The sequence below is a fragment of the Sebastes umbrosus genome, chromosome 18 (genome assembly GCF_015220745.1).
Source record: "Sebastes umbrosus isolate fSebUmb1 chromosome 18, fSebUmb1.pri, whole genome shotgun sequence".
Taxonomy (NCBI): domain Eukaryota; kingdom Metazoa; phylum Chordata; class Actinopteri; order Perciformes; family Sebastidae; genus Sebastes; species Sebastes umbrosus.
In genome coordinates this window covers 12,682,483-12,699,294 of record NC_051286.1, presented here as the reverse complement: position 1 = coordinate 12,699,294, position 16,812 = coordinate 12,682,483, and the positions used below count along the sequence as shown (strand labels likewise).

The following is a 16,812-nucleotide window of genomic DNA, read 5'->3' as shown; positions in this document are numbered from 1 at the left end:
CCTGGAGGACACACACATATACACACTCACAGGAGGAGTGTACCGCTGCAGGGCTTGGTGCTGAGCCCATGCTGGCTGGAAAGATATCCATATCCTGTGGGGCAGAGCTGGCATTTGGCCCAGACCAATGTAGTATTTACCTTCCTTCTCTCTGATTATCGTTATTCTTGTCCTGCACTATGTCTACATACAACATCAGCATGAATGCAGGTATGGATCTACTTCATAATACATGAAAAGTACTTAAAATAATCGTGACCGGCCATGCTAAACTTCATTGTACATTTGGTCAATAACATTATAATTGACAGTAGAGACAGACAGACAGTAAAAAATAGGGATAGAACAAGAAAGACTGCATGCAACAAGGCTCCAGAGCAAAGATTGAAACTGGGTTATTGCAATTACATGGGCTGTTTTTTAGAGGACACCCCAATTACTTTCTCTCTCCTCTTTTCTCCATACACACTTTTTCCATCGCTCCATGTCAAAGTCTGGAATATATTGAGGGACAGCTGCGAGATCATCTGGTCATGATGATCTCAGAGCAGGAAAAAAATATGAGCACATACGGCTTATAAAGCACAGACCTGAGATCTGAGCATAACAATGTAAAGCTCTCTATATCATACACTCTGAGCTGGGCAGGGGTATTTCCAAAGGGTGTGTGAGGGAATCATACTTCTCTGGCTCTGCTCCCAGAGTCTGGTGGGCGGAGGGAGCTAGGGATGTGGAGCTAAGGAAATGTAGGATGGTGTAACCATAACAACCGACACACTAAACAGCTTGCATATTGGCCCATTCAATACATTTGAGTTAATATAAATCAATTTTCATGTAGAATAAGCAAGTTTTAGGTAGTGTTTCCATAAAAGGCATAATCAAAAGCCATCAATCAAGCCACATGTATTGGTATGAAAACAAATCTACACTATACAAATGCACCAAAAGGATGTAGACAAGCTACTATGAAATATGATTAAAGCATACAGAGGCTGCTTTTTCAAACCTCTGATCCTCAGACAATCACCCTGCAAGTACACACACAAACACCTCATATGTTTTACTTTGACACTATCCCTGACATGAATATCAATGCTAGCAAAGGCTTTACTCACCGTTCACTGAAGCTCAACAAGACCTACAGGGATAAAGCCGGGGAAAGAGCGGAGGCACAGCGATGCATCTTCACTTTGAGTCACACTGAAATTCAACTGTAGCTGGAATAAAGTGAGCCCAGCTCAGACAGACACTGTGTAGTTCCAGGGTTTAGCTCAGTCATAACCTCAACCAGACTTCTGATTCAGTCTGTTTATGCACACAAACGACTGGCATCAGACAGCAGGACATGTGGTGGGAACGTGTTTACTGCTGAGGCCTGGGTTTTTAGGTATGACGTCATGGCAGAATGAAAGGTGGGTAAACTACGGCCATTGTCAGTGGATAAAATATAGGAAAAACGTTTAATAATCTATATTTGATTGCTATTGCTATTGCTATTTTGCTTCCATAACATGTCTTCTTTCAGACTAGTGGAAAGAAAACATCCAAAATACACATTTAGGTGTTTATTTTACAACACTTTGTCTAAATTCACCAAAAGTTAGCATTAGATAATGACTAATTTGCATATTTATGCATAATGTTTCAGAAAACTTGTATTACAAATAAAGAATTGTCTTAATGTAAGTAATCAACTGGGGAAGTTTCATGGTGATATCTTTTACAGTACATATCTTTAAAGGTTGTTTTCTTGAAATTCGGTTTTTCTCACTCTGAGCCAGAAATCTCCACTTCAGTGGCACTTACATACACCAAACTTTCCAGTTTCATTCGTATCTATATTCTGAAGGTTAATACAGAGCGGTTTATTCATATGTCATTCATAGCCTGATTTATAGAACATTTTATTCCTAAAAACATAGCAAAAATGGATTTTTTTATGGCTGTTGACAGTATTTTCTGATTTATGGAGTGATAAAAAGAGATATCCAAAATTCCCTCTGTAAAAACCTTTGACTCGAATGTGTCAACAATGAAACAAGAATTTTGAACCTGGCTTTATCCAATGTTCAGATTTCTGTTATGGAAATGTATGAAAATTAGCACATTTCATTTCATAAGATAATGCCTAATTTGCATATTTAAACATAAAATTTCAGAAAACTTGTAATACTATTTTTCCCTTTTCACCTGGGGCGTCTCCCCGTAACATAATGAGACTGAAAGATATGAGCAGGAAGGAGAACACAGATTGAGAGACAGGTAGAGAGGACAAAGGGAGGTTACAAGGAGCCAGGGGGCAGGACAGGGCAGGACAGGACAGGGGATTTACCGTCCACAGCTGGAGCAACAGCTCCCCCTGGGGCAAAGCAGCAATAATACATAAGACCTCACTAGATCTTGCCACAAAGACAATATCCATTTTTTGGTATGGGTGTCCAAAGAGAGAAATGAACCCCTGCCATGAAGTCAGTAATGTCCGTGTCATCCTTTTGCCCACTGAGCTGCACAGAAAAATCTCCTGTTTTTCCTTAAAAAAATGCACAAAAATAATCGAATTGGTCTGACAAAGGCTTTTGGACTGGATGAATGAGTCATATTTTTATGATAAATTTGAAAACTATATTGAAAAGGTAATTCATTTTGGTGTAAACACAGACTACACCGTTCCATGCTGGTAAGCTACCAGAAAGCTGCACTATAATCTCTCCCTCCCTCCTCTCCCACAGTCAGAACACACACTCTGTTTTCACTTTTTATGTGTTTACCAACCTTCACTTTTACAACAGCCATTAAACACCCACCTTTCAGTGAGATGTGAATACAGAGCGAATTCAGAGAGAAGAAAAAATAATTCACCCTGTGATTCATTACTGGCTCTTGATCCCTTACACCTCATAAGAGTTCACGACTTAAACACACATGCACATCAGAGCACACATGCACTCGCCTGTGCCTTGAACACACATTCCTAATCTGTATCCATGGATGTGGTCGGTGCTCCTATATGATTATTTTCCCATCCACGGCTGGTAGCACAGCTGTCCTCGGAAGAGGCGACCAGTCATTTATATATACATCGACTGTTGCTTGAATCAGAGGCAAAGGCTGGACAGCCGCTCTGCCAGCCTGGACGGAGGCCACCGTTCTGAGGGAAAAAGGGATGAGCTGGATCTAATTGGCTTGAATATCAGCGAAATACATCGATGCCAACAACAGACCATAACACGATCAGAGCTGCCTATGTTGCCCGCTGAAAAAAAAGCCACAGGACACGTGTGTGCCAGAGGCCAAAAACCTCAAACCAAGGCTGATGAGCATAACCACTGGCCTTACGTACAGGAAATACTATAACTACACCCTATTCAAATTACAGCATACAAAACTGACCACTTCAGCTCGTTTCATAACAGGAAGGTACGCGCACTGAATGAATGCTTACATTGTTTACACTCAGTTTGTGTCACCGAAATGCACTGAATGCATCACAAAGTCCTGACAAACTCCTCAGAATACATATATTCATATAAATATATATATATATAAATCTGCATTGCTTACATTAGCTTGTATGCTTTTGTATCTTCTTCCACTCATTTACTGCCGCCAACTTACACATGTGGAAATGCATGAAAGCAAAGGGCACCATGTTTTATATGCCACCCTAATCATTTCATAAGAAGGACCAGAATGTTCGCTGAATGTCCTAAAAACATTAAATGTAGGAAGTGAGTTGGCCTTAGTAGCATATCTGATGAATATTTTAACATCAAAATGTGTAAAAAACAATAAATAAATAAATAAATAAAAGTCACCATGGAGACAGGCTTAGTTACATGCTTGAATCGAAGCTATTGCCCAGTAAATTCACAAGATAAATCTTGGCAATAGAATGATCAATAACTTTGTTCATTCTATTCCCATCGACATCTCACCCAGTGGACTACCTCGGGGGTCTCAAAAGTGAAGCCAATGCTGAAGTGCCTTAAACTTGCATTCTTTCTAATAGCCAGCAGGGGGCGACTCCTCTGGTTGCAAAAAGAAGTCTGATTGTATAGAAGTCTATGAGAAAATGACCCTACTTCTCACTTGATTTATTACCTCAGTAAACATTGTAAACGAGAGTTTATGGCCTCAATCGCTAGTTTCAAGACTTCTTCAATACAGCATGATGTTCATTTAGTAAATTATGGTCCCATTTAGAGTCAAATAGACCATTAAGCAGGGTATGCTTTAGGGCGGGGCTACCTTGTGATTGACAGGTCACTACCACGGCGTTGTCTGTTCTGGGAGTTGGACCGGAACCTTTTTGGTCGCCTAGAAATGTCTTATTCAGCGTTCGGTTGTACTTAGCTCCACCCTCTCTTGTCACTTCTGGTTGAAAAATCCAACATGGGGATGGCCAAAAACCAAAATGGCAACAACCAAAATGCTGAACTCAAGGCTTCAAAACGACAGTTCACAAACCAATGGGTGACGTCACGGTGACTACGTCCACTTCTTATATACAGTCTATGATCTCACCACACATTTACATTACTGTCTCCGTCAGAAGAGTAGTGAGTCACCCTTCGTCTGCAGGTAGAGCACGAGAGAAGGACCCACTCATCAAAAACAGTGCTGTAGGGCGCCCCCTAGTGACCAGAAGCTCCACAGTTCACCTTTAATTTCTTCCAGAATCATCCTTGAAATATTCTCAGCCCTTTTTGTTGTTGTTGTTGTATTCGACTATTTATGGGGTGTGGGGCGGTGCATGTTAGAGGTCGTTGCCATGCTGCGTGCTTGTTATTTGTGACGTCTGTGAAGGATCAGAAGTTGGGGTTTGTGAGGGGGGTCAGGGCAGCTTTAGCTGTTAGTACAGATACTGAGTGTGAGAAAATCCTGACGGCGAGCGCTGGTTGCAGCTGATATGAGTCCTCTGGGACGTCCCCTCTGCTGAGGTCATCCCCTATCGCTCCCAACACTCATACATCACTGCTGACATCACCGCGGATCCTCGCCAAGTCGTTGCCATGAGCAACGCAAACAGGAAAAAGCATGTGTGTGTGTGTGTGTGGTCACCCGGTGTTAAGCAAGATCATCAAACTTTATTAGTGTTTTACTGAGTATATAGAGTGACGTGCTATTCACCAAAAGGTAATCATCCATAAACATACAGGTTTTATGTTTGGCTCTGTTCCACAAATCTATTCAATACAGAACTCCATAAAAGAATTGTTAAATAAAAAAAAAAAAAGTGAAACTGTAAATGTGGGCTGACAGAAAAGCCTGAGATTAACCGACAAAGTGCTAATCACTGTGTCTGATGTGTGCCTGCATGTCGGCGCTGTACGTACGAAGCGTGTATGCCTACAGCCTTTCCTGTCCCCCCATGCTGTGCCAGTCAATGCTTGGTATCCTGGGAAGTGGGGCGGCAGTGCCAGCAGTAATCAGAGCTCTTTGTATCCACACGCACAGTCGGGCTATAATCAGGGAATGTTCTTTCTTCATCAATAATAGCTGTAATCCTCTCATCTCAATATGATGTGTAACCTGTGACACACTCAAAAACTCGGGATTCATACAATATCTGGCCTCTGACTTGTTTCAAAATAGATTTAATGAGCTTTTAAAGCCAGCTTTTATAACAACCCAACAGCAGAGAATTACAATGTAGTGTGAGCTAGTAATGACAGGAGAAAAAAAAAGTGACAATGGAGAGGGGTAGTGAATGATAATCTTCAGTATTGGCAAAGAATTAGGCATGCAAGACGCCACACCTGTATTCATGTCTGCATGCACCTACCGCATACACACAAACACATAAACACACAAACACACACCTTGATGGGCATGGCCTGAGACAACACTCCTTTAATCCTATAAAACAAAAGCTTCAGTAACTCATTTTGTTAGTTTTTAATCACACTTTGCTGGAAATCATTCATTAAAACAATGATATGGGGGGGATGAAAATGGAAAAATAAAGAGATACATTACTTGTGTAGACTAGATGAGAGTGATTTAATGTTGAAAAAAACATGCACATCCTCTACAGTACTTTAGATTCTGCAGAATTAACTATTGTGGCAGAACTGCAAACCCGTCAAAAGCAATCAGGCTGCATAGACTGAATAGGTTTTGAGCAAACTGCTGATCCTTCGCAATGACAATGATATTTTGGGTGCAACTGGCACGCCTCCGCAATCCACACATAGCACTGCAGAACCACTATTCTCTGCTCTCTGGTAAAACCTAATTCAAGAGGAAATTTTTCACAAATAATTTGCTTGCCTGCAGCAGCACTACATAAAAAACAACTACCATGGTTTGTTTGGTATTTGCCCGACTTGACTTGATTCTAAAGACTGACATTGTGGTCAAATTCGCATGCAGTTAAGGAGCAGATTACTTGAACAGTTGCCTTCAACCCACGCTTTCGAGTGAAGCTATATGTTTGTGTCCATGAGTCTGCCATGACATATGAAATATCTTGGATCCCTACATGCGAAGCAAATATGTCTCCGCTATGTCGAACAAGGGAATGCCTCTCTGTAATTGGAACCAACTGTAGCGATGAAGAGCCATGAGGCAGAAATCTCATGAAGCTGTTCATGGTAGGAACAAGAAAGAATAATGATACTGCATGAACATGAAACCGGACCACAAAGACCCCACGAGTCTTTTAAACGTCCAAAAGCTGATTTGATGTGTGAGGTTGTATTTCTACACGTATGATGAAACTGACCAGAACTCAGGTGCTGCTATCCGTCTTGCAGGGTGTGAACTGACTTTGACAAATCTCTGATTCAAGGCAAAGGAGATGTGTGTGTGTGTGTGTGTGTGAGGCAGCGCGCATGTGTGCCGAGATAAGAGCAGAAACATAAAAAAGCGCAGGTCGGGGATCAAAAACGAGAGGCGGATAAGCTTAAGGTGCTGCTCTGAAGACTCATTTGTCCTAAAATAAAAGAGGCTGGATGAATGAGAGTAGGGAGAAAGTGAAGAGAAAGAGAGGAGGATCAGTAAAATCCCATCTGGAGTCCTCACATAATGTATTCAGTCCAGCTCACAAAGCCGAGAGAACCTCGGTTCTCCTATAACACATATAAAGACCCCAGATGGCTGCAGTGTAGCTTTAACTCATCATCAATATGGCTGACTGTCAGTGAAATACACTGATATTCCAAACCTGTTTTCTATTTACTGATTTTCGCTTCAAGTTAATATGTGTGTTGATATAGAGTGCTCCAGGGATGATGTGTTTTTATAGGCCAACCACGAAGTTAGCATCGCCCTGGTTCCCTTGACAAAAAGCCAATGGGATTTTTCCATTGGGTTTTGGATTATTGCAGAAAATAAGCTCTGTGGCAAACGTTTATGATAGTTACACGTTTTAATCAGTGAGATAATCTTCACAAATGAACAGCAGTTTTATGACTTTTGAAGTGCGAATGCAATCGGCAGAAGTAAAAAGTTAACGTTAGGGTATAAATGAACAACCGAAGTGAATTAAAGGATTCAAAATTCACTAGTAGGTTACTTACTGACATATTTTATATAGTAGAACAAAACCCCAGACCTTATTCAAGGCATCTAACTAAAAACCCATTAAAAAAAACCATTGATTTCCAGACGAAGGAACCGGAAGTGCTAAAATACTAACTCATTTCCAGGTTCTAGGACTCATTCCTGTAGCACTCTATATTTGATTTACATGTTACAAACTTGAATAAACTGTTTGTTGCAAGGGGAACAACCTTTAGATTTGTTCAAAGCTTCCCACATTTATTTATATTCATTTATACATTCATTTTGTCTTTTTCATCAGCCATGGTCTCTGTCTGATTCTCTATTTTACATTGTTGTGCACACTGTGTCGACATCACTGCAGCTGAGTGAATGTCATCACCCTGACCAAAACAAACTAGAGCTTTGTTGAACACATTTTACTCTGGTTTATTGGCTAGCACACGCACAATAACTGTACAGTACAGTGCTTCTTGTGCCAAATGACGCTACCTCATTGGCCGTGGTGCCTCGGTCTGCCTAGTGACATATTGATTTAATGTAAGACACGCTGACTTGGCTGACGTCAGACCAGTAAGACGGCTACCACTGTACATGGATGGGATAACGATCTCTGTCAAGATGACTTTTAAAAAGCGAGCCACATCACTATTATGAAATATTTTATATTGAAACTGAAAGACAAACTTACTATGAAGCTAAAAACTGAAGTAATTAACAGTATTAACACTGATGTAAAGTCACAAAGAGAGTCTATTCATACTGTAAACCTATTCAGCAGTGACCTCAGTCACGCTCATGCCACCTGCATCGTAACATCATCGCTGCTCGCCTATAAATCACACACCAAAGATGCGGGCTTAGCTCGTAACAGCCAGAAATAAACTGAAAAGTAGCGTCACGGACAGACACCGACCAGCTGCACAGACAGAGGGAGATGGCTGAATTACACATGCACATATGGCAGAAACTGCACCGTCAAACAACTCCTGGGAGGCTGAGGAGGAAATGAAGGCTGGCGGTTTATCACTGTCCCAATCATCGCCACCTCTAAACTCACAGATCGAGTGTGCTGCACGAGAGCCGCAGAAGCAGATGTGAGGGAGACTTTCGCCCCTTTTAAATAAAGTGTGCATCCACGCTGCCTCGCCTTGACGCTAATGATGTCAACACACACCTGTTGCCATGGCGCTTGGCCCTGCCCTGGCATGAATAAACAGGCACAGGAGTGGCGAGCCCAGCTCTGGCAGAGAGTTGCACACTAGCTGGCATGTACGGTTTCATCTGGCGGCGAAAATGAAAAAGCATAGGGAAGTAAATGCCAAGTGATTCTCTTTAAAGTGAAGCTTTTCATTATAGTTTCAACTTCAGGGAGTCTCATTGGGGTTCAGCTATATGGACACTGATGAGCAGAAAGGTAGAGAGTAAAGAGACTGACAGATAACAGGACTGGCTTTGACAGCTAAAGCCCTCCAGTTGAAAACCTGACACGCTACGGCCAAAGCCCTTCATGAAGCACCAGCACTCTCCTCTTTGAGCTGAATACTACAGCAGCACGAGTCAGTTCAATGGGCTTAACGCTGGCTTCTCCGGCATCTGTATGAGTGTGTGCAATCACATGCATTTGAATATGTGTGCATTTTAGGGCTGTCAATCGATTTTTTATCTGTTCAGAATGTACCTTAAAGGCAGATTTGTCAAGTATTTAATACTCTTATCAACATGAGAGTGGACTAATATGCTTGCTTTATGCAAATGTATGTATATATTTATTTTTGACAATCAATTAACAACACAAAACAATGAGAAATATTGTCCAGAAACCCTCACAGGTACTGCATTTAGCATACAAATATTCTGAAATCATAACATGGTAAACTGCAGCCCAACAGGCAACAACAGCTGTCAGTGTGTCAGTGTGCTGACTTGACTATGACTTGACCCAAACTGCATGTGATTATCACAAAGTGGGCATGTCTGTAAAGGGGAGACTCATAGAGCCCATTTTCACCAATTTGAAAATGGCCATGCCAGTTTTTCCTCGCCCAAATTTAGCGCAAGTTGGGAGCGCTATTTAACCTCCTTTGCGACAAGCTGGTACGACATGGTTGATAGAAATGGGTTCCTTAGGTTTTCCAGTTTCATATGGTACCGGTATCTTCACTCTAGCTTTAAAACTAAGCCCGCTGCAATAATGCATTAAAGAAATCAGTGGGATTAAAACTAATTTGTGTTAACACGTTATTATCGCGACGGCCCTAGTGCATTTATGTCCACGGCTGTATTATGTGCTCATATGTGAACTTAAATGTGTCTTTGCATGCATGTGAGGGAGCGCTTCCCATCTGTGTGTGTACACTATTTGTGTTTCCTCTCACACATCGGGGCATTAACAATGACATTGTGAGGTTCGTTCTTCCTGCATTGGGAGTCCACCAAAGGAACTCTGGCCTGAACAAACTCCCCTTCCTCCCATTTTCTATCCCTCTCTCTTCTCCCCCATCCACGCCTCCTTCCTCCCTCCATCCGCTCCCTTGTTCCTTGTCAGCTGGTGGGGAGATCCAGATGTGAAGGGGGGTGGGGGCGCTTGGGCTTGGACAGGAAAAGGAGCGAGAGAGATAGAAATCCACATCCCCCTGGTGACAGACTTCATTGTCCAAGACAAGCCTTCAGACACATACACACAAACAATTATGCCCACCAAACAATCGAGTCCCTCTAGACGACAGGGCTCGATTGTGTACGTGTGTGTGTGTGTGTCCCTATATGTGTGTGTGTGTGGCCCTACATGTGTGTGTGTGGCAGCAAAGCAAATCAATGAACAACATCTTGCAGGAGATTTGGTGTTGATATTTAGTTGGCTTATTTACTCGGGGTCTTGGCCAGGCGTGAGGCCATTGTTCTCGTTCAGCAAGCGGAGAGGAGGAAATCAATAAGGACATGAGAGAGAGAGAGATGACAAACAGTGATGCAGCAGTACGCCAGCGTCTCTCTTTCTCATCTCTCAGCTTAATTCCCAGCATTTAAATTGTTGGGTGCAAAATGATTACATTTGATTGACACACAAATGCGCGCTAAGACGGAAGAGGATAAGACACGTAATGGCAGAGAGAATTATTCCAGACGTTATACACAATGGCAAACACATGTACACACACCCACACAGCATGTGTATTAAGTTAATAGAGTGAGTCAGCAAAAAAAAGGAAGCTAGTCAGTCAGAAACAAGGGGAGAGCTAGAAAATGCTCTCACTACCGGAGCATTACTCCAACAAAAGTTTTTTCTTTTCACAGCGTGCCAACTTCACTATCTCATTTTAGAAATCTCCAACCGCAACACATCACCTCATCATATAAACTCACACACAGTAGGCAAAACTCTCTGACAAGAGCAAACAAATGAATGAGTACAATTCTTCTCTCCTGACAAAAGCCCCCAAAAAATGAAAATGTCAGTACTCACCGCGAGGCAGCCTCAAGTATTTCCCAGTCAATCTTTTCTTTTGCGAGAGCTAACACAGACTAACTCTTTGAGAATGGGAGCAACAAGTAGTGTACAGTGGAGAACAATGCATGTCTGCCGGAGCGCAGCAAAAAGCGTAAGCAGCGGAGACACAGAGAGGTCCAGTCATCAGGCTGCTGCTCACATGGGACGGCGAGAGGAGGGAGGGTTAGCTGTAGGGTAGTCTACAGTAACTGGGATTTGGCAGGGGGGAGGGATCTCATCCTTCGCTCCAAATCTCTTGCTCTTTTTCCCCCCTTTTCTCTCCAAAAAATGTTTCAGCAAGTCTCGCATTTCTGTTTCAAAATGGACTTGGTCTGGCCTTCCTCTCCATGGTCCCCTCCCCTTTCCTTTGCTATCTCCTCTCTTTTGTTCTGTCTTTCCCACACTATAACACACCCATGCAGCGCCTTCTTTGTGGTCTATGTTATTCAATTAAAAGGTGAACTCCACCTAGACACACCTAAGCACATGTTGAAATAAGATGCATGTTTACTCACACGTGCAAAAGTGACCCAACTGGCTGCCAAAACGGAGGACATTTCTACCATTGACTCATTTGTCTGTAATGCTCATACATGCAATCATAGAAACGGAGCAGAAAATTACAGGGCTGCTCAGGTTTTTTGGATCCCTCTCTCTTTCTCTCTATCCTCTCTGATGTCACTGGCTTTTTCTGCCTTTTCGCTCAAAGGCCCTAATTCACAAGTGGCCCAGATACCACACTGTACTGGGGGAAAGCAAAAAAAAAAAGACAAAAAAGAGTAATTTGATATGGCTAAAAGCAACAATTATTTGAATGAGTCACTCAGCAGTGAGGTTTGGTTTTTTTTCAATGTTAATTCGGGAGAGAGCGACCAAAGAGGGGGGAAGAAATCATCCCATTTTTGGAAAGCTGCACCTCCTGAGGACTCCCTGAGGTCGTGGGAGAGGAGGAAAGAGACGTGGAAAAACAACAAGAAAGAAAGAAAGAAAGAGAAGGGAATGGAGGGGCAGTGGAGGACAGACATGGGCTTGGATCGGCACCAGAGGAACTTCTTCCCCTCATCCCAAATCCAGCCTCCAGGACACGGCTCACCGAGTCAGTCCTGCTGACAGAACCAAATAACATCGAGTACACCGCTCTTCCAGACCCGAGGGGTGACGGTGAGCCGACGCTGACACACTGGTAAATAGGAAACAGATCACGGACACACAACACACAACCTAGAAACTCAAAAACATCTAATTCAGTGATACAGATACCATGTAGAGACCGCAAGAACTCCGATTGGGCTGCTTGTGTTTTATTCTAGTTTCAAATGCAAGACAGCATGAGGCAAGTTGAAGAAACGCTCGGTCCTAATGACCTCGTTTTCAGTATATTTTGTGATGTTTCGAAGCCATTTTCCAGGGCAAATCTTGTCCTCGCTGCAATTGTTGCTCACAAAGTGTAGGAAATGAGAAAAATATAGGCCTTTTTTGCAGAACTAGACCTATTAGTGTTTTGCAAGCCAGCCATGGCAGCAAAGCCACTTCCAGTGCAAACCTTTATTCCATCACAGAATTAATTAAACAATGCAAAACTGTTGTGGGTATATCATTTTATATAAAAAGGATGCAAAACATTAATTGCAGCGGTGAAATCATACACTGTACTAGGGATGTCATGATATCAGAAATTTCGTAGTCGATAGTAGTCGACTGAATACCGATACCAGTGAAATTCCACGATTCTCGATACCCAATTCGATACCACAGTAAAAAACAAAACAATAAATCCCATGTATTTCAACATACACACATCCCTTATTACCGTTTGCATACTGCTTTATGCCAAAATGTAAATTTTTACTTATGAACACATCATGGTAACGTTATAATTTAGCTTTGCCCAATTACTCATTTCTACTAAATAGAGCTTGATTGCATCATAATGCATCATAATCCATTAACGTTAGCTGTTAGTTTCGTTATTTAGCCAAGCAGGACTGTGCTGCCCACCGGCTACTAACAGCTAACGTTACTAGCTCTCCTCCTGCCGATTGCAACATGGATTTGTTGTTCACAATGTAGCATTATTAGGGACATTTTTCTATCATTCCCGGGATGCCATTAGTCTTGAGCCCTGATCCCCGGTACCTGCGGTACTGTAGATAAGAAATTATTGTCATATTTTCCGAATTTTAGCATCAACTTAGTACCAAAGAATCGGTTCTGGTGTTATCCCTGCATCCCTTACCCATCCCTATCAGTTTGCCTAACCACTACCAGCCATCACAAGCACTTATTCGTCACGTGAATCACTGCGAATGGCAGCGCTATGGAAACACTAGTTGATAGACTTGCAAACAAGACCGAAAGTCTTTGCTGGAGAAGCATAAATTCTGCTTAAGCCTATTGACAGTGCTTTTGTGCAGCATTCACTGCAGCTCCATCTGCAGTGTAGCAAGATGCTTCTCTTTGTCCAAGCAGCATGAATACAGTGATATCAGTCCAGCGACACTCTGGCCACACCTGTATATCTCTTGCATAAACTGATATTACAGCTGACCTGCATCCTGTTTAGACCTGCAGTCACAACATTTAGAGAAGGAAACATAGGAGCGAAGGTTCATGTAAACACACAGCGGAGGAATTACAAAATAAAATAGACGAATGAGATTCTCAAGGATGTGCAGAGCGCCCAAAATGTATAAACAGGCAGCGTACAGGCGTGTATACACATACTGATGAGGGAACACTGAGAAAATGCGGTCAACATTCTTTGTTCAAGTGGCTGGACTGACAGCGTATTTCCTGTGTATGAAATGTCAAATACAGTATGTTTAACGTTTCTGAGCCACTGAAGGAGGATACTTTCTATTAAACCATCTGGTCGGATCAGTCACTTATAATCATGTTTGACTCTTTTATAGAATTACACCAGCCTTTATCGCCGCTAATGAAACCCTCCAGCATTTCCACGTCAACACTTATATAAACATTACAACATTATTATCAAAAGTGGGCAATATACTGTATGTACAGTGCATGCACTCCAAGAACACATACACTGGCAGACACATAAAATGTTTATTACAGCCTTATGTTTTATTTCTCTATTGCTGGAGGCTGGTGTACTGCAGTATATACTGTTGCTGAGTAGGCATTGTCAGTATGAATGTGTAGGTCACCTCTGTTGAGAGTTGACGTGCAAGCAACAGCAGTATGTCTATTTCATATTAGAGCTGCACAATTATGACCAAAATGATCATGATTATTCATCACGATTTTAGGGACAACATATTTTTATTGCACTTTCACATGTAAATAAACTGAGCATTTATTTCACTCCCATGTTGTGCATGTTGTTGCATCAAAATAAGACTGATCCTTATTCACAGTGCATCTCCTTGAAGCAAAATATAAATTAAATTGAACCAAAACTTTTTACCCAAAATTAAATCAACAGAACACTGCGTTCACTTGTGCTACATCCCTGCTATCTTTGCATTAAAATAAGACTTAAAATAAGGTTCTTTTTCACTGGTGCGCCCAGAGCGGCATGACAGCTCCCCAAAAGTAAAGCCAAAACATCTGGATCGCCCCCTGGTGGCTGGCTGTTGATTTTTTAAGAAACGTTTGATTTGATTTGCTGCACATTTTAAAAAATCAATATCTCAGTCGATCATTTTCATTTAACTGTGGGAAGCTAAAATCGTGATCGCGATTACTATTCGATTAATTGTGTAGTCCTATTTTGTATTACGGTTTATGATTTGCTCTCAAAATTACTAAAAAGACGAGAGCGTGACGTAACAAACAAAGCGATTCAAAGCATGTTACGACTTATTTAGCAATTGTCATTTAGCAAGAAGCCCTTCTTGAGGGTGCTCGTGTTAAAAAAGGAAATAGATACTTCACACAATGAATATTTCCATTTTCAGAATATTGTTTTCTGTCATCACATCATTGCGGTGTTGCTTTGCATAATTTTGCTTTGAAACTGCAAATTATATTGTTTGTAAATTATGCTTTATTGGTCTGCTTCTGGCTCTACATCTTGCTTTCTCTCACTCTCTCTCCCTCACACTCACACACACACACACACACACACGCACACACACGCACACACACACACACACACACACACACACACACACACACACACACTCTGAAAAACTCGTCAAACCCCTCAGAATCAATTAGCAGAATGTAAATAGGCCATTGAATTGCTTTTAGCACCGAGCACCGTCGTCGTTCCTCCTGAGGCAAACAATCAACCAGCAGACACAAATTAACACTGAAACAAGAACACTTGTCTAAAGTCTGATCAGCCACACTGGCAACAGAGGGCAGCACCAGAGAGAGAGAGAGAGAGAGTGTGTGTGTGTGTTTGAGCATGAGAGTGTGGGTATGTGTTCTGAGTTTGTGATATGTCCAAAAAAAAATCTATCTGGGTTTGTTAATCTTGAAAAAGGTCAGGAGATACGAGTTAACTGGGCTGTAAAACAGCTGAAGAGTGAAGATGGGGGGAAAGTATTAAAATTCATTATACTTCTGTATATTCCAATAGAATGACACCGTTTTCCTTAATATTCCCTGCCCTCCCAGAGCAAGGTGACAGGCCAGCCAGTCTAGCTAATGACCTCAGACAGTTTCAGAATACTGATCACTGTGACTGGTCATAAATAGACATACTGTACTGTATATACACACAGCCATGCTCACACACACACACACCTACAAACCTCCCTTCACCATCTGCTATAGCCAAGAGTCTGAACACAGAGAGAAAGAGAAAGAGAGAGAGAGAGATAGAGGACACGGGAAGCTTCAGAGCTTTTCAGAGACAAAAAGAGAATTTCAAAAAAAATTCTCTCTAAATGCCTAAATGCACGAGTACATGCACACCTGCCGGGAGGTTTTTAAACGCATCAAAGGACTTTTTGACGGCTCAACCGTGCCTGGCAAAATTCAAAAGCATTTCATGAATTTTAAACAAGTTGCGGTTAAGGATTTTAGCAGCAACATCACATTTAAAGCAATTTATATGCAAATGCGTAACAAGTGGCGGCACACGGAGGGACTGGAGAAGAATTAGCGCTCGCTCATTGACTTAACTGACCTGCTACACTAATATAGACTCCCATTAATGAGCCCAACCTCCACAAACACACCCTACTGTATATGAAGAGTGCTTACAAAACACCACATGTCACTGTTTGTCATGGATTTCATTTTTTTATGCCTGATCTCCTTGACCCCAGGGAAGGATTTTTAGCATTCTGCCACTAGATGGCAGTAAACATCTGGTGTTACTTACACACACACATACACACACACATAGATACTGTACTGGCTGGCATGCCAGAATGGGGAGTGAACGTGATGAAAGACCACAGTAGAGAGCAGACAACCAGACTCAACCGCAGAGCACGTAGGACTGAGGGTTAGAGACAAACAGTCCGAGGCTTTTCTCTCACACAGTATCACTACACACACGCACACACACCACAATGTAAAAGTTTACTGCTCTGAAGGCAGAGCCGACATGCAGATAAAAAAAGCCATAAAAGAAGACGTTATATTTTTTTGCCTATCAAGACTAGTATAGATCAGACTGGCGGGTTGTGAGGAAGTGCTCTTGTTCTTCTTTGAGTGGCACCAGCAAGCTTGGCTGTAAAAAAATGAAATGAACAACCGTTCTGTATTCCCTATTAGTATCAGTGCCGCAGGCTAGGTGGGGGCTGCTTGTGTGTTGATGGAGAGGGACAGCCGAGCTGGAGGAAGCAGAACTCCATTAGATTTAGCCTGGAGGGGTCGGGAAGCCGCAGCGC

The 16,812-nt window shown here is 42.1% G+C and overlaps 1 protein-coding gene across 4 annotated transcripts in view; it reads right to left on the bottom strand.

Moving 5' to 3' along the window:
• sash1a (SAM and SH3 domain containing 1a) overlaps window positions 1-16,812 on the bottom strand; it is a 187,723-nt gene that overhangs the window by 72,999 nt on the left and 97,912 nt on the right. Inside the window, exon 1 of one of the 4 annotated variants that reach the window (XM_037750715.1) lies at window positions 10,973-11,153. The exons of the other annotated variants lie outside the window; for them this stretch is intronic. The gene's annotated coding sequence lies outside the window, so the exon portion shown is untranslated. Of the gene's footprint in view, window positions 1-10,972; window positions 11,154-16,812 lie in introns of those variants that run through there. 4 annotated transcript variants of the gene reach the window in all.